Here is a 6,208-nt window from a genome sequence, read left to right as displayed (position 1 = left end):
TCTGGTAGACAACCATAAGCCATTCTAGGTGAAAGTGTGTGTGTGTGTGTGTGTGTGTGTGGGTGTGGGTGTGGGTGTGTGTGTGTGTGTGTGTGTGTGTGTGTGTGTGTGGGTGTGTGTGTTTTGATATAATAAAGTGTTGAATATTATTATATGTAGCCTCTTAATACATACCTATATATATATATATATATATATATATATATATATATATATATATATATAGTGGTCGTCGTATTATAGGGATGGGAATACGGTAAACAACCCCATAATCTCCTGTATAGTAATATGCTATATATATATACATATAAATAAAGCATATCAGGGTTAAAAAGAGGTGTTCACCATATGAGGGTCCGTTTGTGGATCACATAGACAACATATTAGGAGTTATCATGATACTATTAAAGGATGTTCTATTAATTGCGTTTATTATAAGATATATGTATTAACCTACGTATCATTAGTAGATAGTCTATTGTGTGAATGAGTAGGCGTAGGCCAATGGTATCTAGGCATGCGCACTAACGGCATGTCTATTGGTCAGGAGGTCATAACACTGGGGGGTAGGTGTGTCGGGTATTCTGTGGATCACCTATAGGGGATATATATCGAACCAGTGCAGAATGAAGATAACCCTGATCCTCCAAACACCCTGATCCTCCAAACACCCTGATCCTCCAAACGTCTGAGCGCTAGGCTAAGCTAGTAGACTCGTCATAGCGGCTGCAGAAGAAAGGAGAAGAAAGAAAAACAGCTACTACAACCTGCACAACTATGCCTACTGACTGTAAGTATTCATATGAGTGTAATATGTTATTATTATTATTATTATATCATGACTATGACCATGTGTATACGCGGCCCATATCTGATTGATACATAGTTTTTCCATAGTGATTTCTGACGTCGGCTATGAGAGCGTGAAAAGGCATCAGGTTCCACGCGCACGTAAGATGATTTTATAGCAACGTATAATATATAGATCCCTCACACTCTCTATCATTATTATTATTATCGGCTATAAATATATGCACATAGAATAAACGCTAAATCGTATGTTTCTGTCGTGTAGCAGGTGCTGATATTCGGTTGAATAATCAAAGATCGATACTCGGTGATCGGACCAATGTGGGGGCCAGCAGTAGTTATGGTGAGTTATTAGTACACACGCTATTATCATACATGTATTACATCTATTTTATTGGGCATTTAATAATGAATAAAAAAAATAAAATAAAGACCATCCAACCCTAACCCCTGTATACTTTTGTGTTTTCTGTTTTTTTAATGGTTTACGTATAGTACCTATCGTGGATGGTGTGAAACAGTGGACCCCTGGATCAAACCGTCTAACCAAGAAAAATAACAAAAGACCCCATCTAGGACCGGCTCTACCTCTACCCAGCTCTCCGCTAGCAGTGGTGCAACAGCAGATCCCGTATAAAAAGGGACGCAAGGACACCGCACATAGTGTTTTAACTCCAGAGAATTTTAACTTGGTTCTCCATGCTGTTATAAACCCTGAAATCGCCCACCACGGGGGTGGATGGTCTGAGTCCAAACAGCCGTTGATTGAGACATCGGTTGTACCTGTGTCTGAGCCGCCTGCAGAGACCGTTACTGTACAGCCGGATGGAGGCATTCAGCATGGTAGGAAATTAAAGAAAAATTGTATATGCTATAGATGGGGGGATGAACATGATGGGGTGTGATATTGATTATGTCGATTTCTTTTTTTCTATTACAAACAGTCCTTGGAGACCCTCAGGATGCACCACTACCAGAACTGACCGATGAGGATCTCGAGGGTCTTACCGACGTTCCGTTGTGGCCCTCAGCGCTGTTGGAACAGCTCGACTTCACTCCCGCTCATTGGATAGACCCTCCAGCTACTTCCGTAGTGGGTACCACCAGGGCAGAGCCTGTAAACCATCAGCCTGCAGCCCCCGCCTCTGGATCACGACCCATCCTCATCCAGGCCTCTATCCACAATCCACCAGGCACTGTGAGTCGTCCCACCGCCATCGGAGCAGTGGCTACGCTGCTAGCCGACGGCTCAGCGGCTGCTGCTGCTGAATACATTGCGGGTGGTCCATGTACCAACTGTTGTAAGGATTGTGTTGGTAAATTAACCTTGGTAACTACAGCAGTTGATGTAAACTCCTTAACCATTGGTCGTCAGTGTAAACTGGGTGCATTGTCTGTGAAACGTATTGACAGCAGATTTCAGACTATCGAAGAGCAAACTAAGCAGTCACTCGAGACCCTCGGGGAAATCAAGGACGAGCTAGTGCGTTACGGTCTGGCTATAGAATCAATACAGCAGCAGATTTTGGTTGTCGAGGCAGCAGTGCGTGTTAACACTCTGGCTTTGGATAGGGGGCTTCTGATATCTAATATAGCGCGGAAAATTTGGCTAATTGAAACTACGGCGCAGGATAACATCAGGGCCTACAAGGCCATGTCTGCCCAGATTACTATCATGAATGATGCTCTGGATATGCTTACGATGAATCGTTAGTATTTGATTTGTGGTTTTGGGGTGTTCTTTTAATTTTTATTTTTTTTCTTTTCGTTTATTATGTGGAGAGGGTATTTTTTGTTTTAAACTGAACGCAATAAAACTTTTTTCTTTTAATATCTGACTAATTCACTTTTTTATCTATTGGCATAAAAAACTATAGCTGAACACAATGCATAAAGCTATTAGCCCCAGAAAAAGGAAATTCAAATCTGTAGACGGTAATCCCAAGAGACGGCGTAGATCTGATAGCGGGGGGTAGCATTATGGATGTAGATCTTGAAGAGATGGCTATGAGGTATGATGCAACCGGCAATACGTCCCATCTGCTGTCTGTAGGACGCGTGGGGGGTGGGGGGATGAGTGCTGAAGGTGGTTTAGACATGCGGGAAATACGTACTGACATAGCTAGAACTAGACGTGTGTTAATTGATGCTGATGCATGGGGGGGTAGAATGACGGATGCACTAGACAGGGCTGCTATGATAAATGTTTCGAACGATCCATGTGTGGGGTTAGATGTCCCCGGGGATTTAGACACACGGGATGTGTTGTATGCGGCGGCGTACACCAGAGATGTACTTAACACTGTCGATGGGTGGCTGGCTAGTGTACAAGAGAGGCTAGACATAGCCGAGCAGATAGACATAACATCACCAATAGATGTAATGCATGTGTCGCAACGTGACGAAGGGGATGGTGAGGGTTTTCAGGAACCCCCGGCGGCTGCAGGGGGTAGGACTGGTGACTCTATAGAGTCGAATATACAGGACGGTTGCGGTGGTGTTGGTGGTGGTGGTGGTGGTGTTGTTGACGTTGATGGTACACCTGCTGCGCCTAGGGCGGCGGGTGATGATGATGACGAGTTGCATACTAGATTATTTCCCCGCTTTAACGGTTTTGAGGTTAGACAGACCATTGATCTGAGAAGTATATCCCTAGTAAATTTACAAGAGGTCCCTGATTTGATCAGGGAGAGACTGTCGGGGGTTATAACAAACTGCTCACAAAGTACAGCCGACGGTAGTGTCTTAAACGTTGTTTTGAGAGGGCCTTCATTGGCAGCTGATGTGCAGGCTGTGCTCGTGGCAGGTGATGATTACAATGCAGATTTGTTTATGGATCATATTAGCCAAGTCATACAGAGTAACGACACAGGTCTGACAGATGATGTGTTAGAGCTGGTGGTCACAGGGGTCCATAACAAACGGGTTGGTGGGCGTCTGAAGTTAAAAACAATTCCCTATGATGAGATCATAAACAAGAAGAAATTAAATCTCTACACACCAAGTAACACACATAACAATTTGTGTTTCTCACTATGCATGATACATTTTCTGCAGGAGGGGGTAACCGGAGGCAGTACAGTGCCCGACGAGACTAATTTGGAGGCGGCTCGCACATTACATAGGGAGCTGGGGTACGGTCCAGATCACTCTGTGGGTTTCTCGGATGTTTTCAAATTTGAGAGACATCTAGATGTTAAAATCTTGATATTTCATCATAATGATGCATTCAAGAAGTTGGAGATGTTCCAGACGCATATGGGCCAGCATCCTAAAACAATATGGTTGTACCTGCATGATAACCATTATCATTGTATAGTGAACCGCACGGCTTTCTTTGGTACGCGATATGTGTGTGAATATTGCTACAAAGCCCACGAGGCCATTCTATTCCACAAATACCCGATCCATTGCAATGTGTGTCTGACAGTGTGCGATAGCCTGGGAGGTCGTACTATAAAGTGCACGGGCTGTAGTCGTATATGCCGCTCGCAGGTCTGCTACGCCATACATAAGCAACATTCTGCCGTACATAAAATGATACCATGTGAAAAGATCAAATACTGTAATCAGTGTTGTAGACAGTATATCATACCGCAGAAGAAAAAGAAGAAAAAGAAGAGGGGGGAGGAGGAGGAGGAGGAGGAGGAGGAGGAGGGGGAGGAGGAGGGGGAGGAGGAGGAGGAGGAGAAGGCCTATAAGGGGCATGTATGCAGCGTGTCAAAGTGTCATCACTGCGGTGAACCGATACCCAGCGACACTGTACATGAATGTTTTATTCAGCCGTACGACCGCCTTAGGAAACGCAAGCGCAAGGGTCGACGCAAAGGTCGGGGGAACCGTTATACGACGGCTGCACCTGTAGATGACGATGATGATAATAGCCGTTTATCTAATGATTACATATTTTATGATTTCGAAACGCGTGTGCATGAGGGTCGACACGAAGCAAACTTTGTGGCTGCTAAGACTTCTGAAGGCGAGGAATGGTATGCTAACGGTACAGATTGCGTGGGAGAGTTTGTGAGACGCTACAGAACAGGGGCTTATAGGTTGTTTACATTCATTGCACATAACGCATCGGGCTTCGACAGCTATCTCGTTCTGATATACATGACCAAGCAGGGTATTATACCCTTTATAGTCATGAAGGGTAGCAGAGTCGTTATGATGCGCGATGATGCCTACAGCCAGAGATGGGTCGACTCATTTAGCTTTTTGCCCATGCGGTTGGCTAAAGCACCGGAGGCGTTGGATTTTGAAGATATGGCGAAAGGTCATTTTCCTCATAAATTTAACACACGGGCCAACGAGTCTTATGTCGGTGCATACCCTGAGATCTCATATTATGGTTATGATTCCATGACTAGCGATCAAAAGACAGATTTCGCTATATGGTACAGATCTGTAAGGCACAAAAAATTTGACATTCAGAAACAGCTGCGCCGCTACTGTGTCAACGATGTGAGGATCCTGCACACGGCGTGTGGGATCTACAGGGAAAATTTCATAGAGTGTGCAACTATAGACCCCTTTGCATATGCCACTCTGGCTTCGGCGTGCATGGCCACCTTCAAAAAGTCGTTCTTGAAAAAAAACGTCTTGGCATTGACCTACGAGGGGGTCTATCAGAAAAAGCAAAAGTCGTTCTCATGTGCATCCATCCAGTGGCTTGAATATCTATCCCACTCCAATAACCTGGAGGTTTCCCCTCTGTGGTACATGCGCCACTGAGCTCAATCTGACAGACGCATGTCATCACGGCGATGATGTAAGGGCTCTGACAGGCACATGGGTTACTTTAGAGGTAGAAAAGGCCGTAGAAAAGGGGTACGTGATAATACAGATGCATGAAGTATGGCACTACCCCAAGCGGTCAAAGTCTCTGTTTAAAGGGTATGTCAAAACGTTTCTCAAGCGTAAACAGGAGGCTTCAGGATACCCCAGCACAGTGGATACTGTGGAGAAACAGCAGGCGTATGTGCAAAACTATCTGGTTAAGGAAGGCATACAGCTGGATCACGACAACATGAGCGTTAACAAAGCCATGCGTAATTGCAACAAGTTGATTCTCAACAGCCTGTGGGGTCGCTTTTCGCTACGCCCAGACCTACCCACTTGTGAGCTAATCTCTGCACCTGAAAGGTTCACCCAGCTCATGTTCAGCGACAGCTATCACATTAGCCACTTTTGTTTTGTTTCTGATGAGGTGGCCCTTGTACAATGGAAACACAAAGATGCCCGTCTCGAAAGGGCTCGGGATGTTAACGTGATTGTGGGGGCTGTGACTACGGCCCATGCCAGGCTCATGCTCTATGACCTTCTAGACAAATTACAGGAGCGTATCCTCTATTGTGACACAGACAGCATCATTTTTGTTTCTAAGGAGGGTGACTGG

General features: G+C 44.9%; 1 long non-coding RNA gene across 1 annotated transcript; it reads left to right on the top strand.

Annotated features, from left to right (window-relative positions):
- The first annotated feature begins 542 nt into the window (after nucleotides 1-542).
- LOC115556663 (uncharacterized) lies at nucleotides 543-1,366 on the top strand. The gene is made up of 4 exons (XR_003979103.1): nucleotides 543-790; nucleotides 898-951; nucleotides 1,076-1,153; nucleotides 1,306-1,366. It is a non-coding gene; the product is annotated as an uncharacterized LOC115556663 (long non-coding RNA).
- Nucleotides 1,367-6,208: the final 4,842 nt, after the last annotated feature.

Source organism: Gadus morhua, chromosome 13 (assembly GCF_902167405.1).
Source record: "Gadus morhua chromosome 13, gadMor3.0, whole genome shotgun sequence".
In the NCBI taxonomy this organism is placed as follows: domain Eukaryota; kingdom Metazoa; phylum Chordata; class Actinopteri; order Gadiformes; family Gadidae; genus Gadus; species Gadus morhua.
The sequence above is the reverse complement of the archived record's forward strand: the minus strand, read 5'-3'. Positions and strand labels throughout refer to the sequence as shown.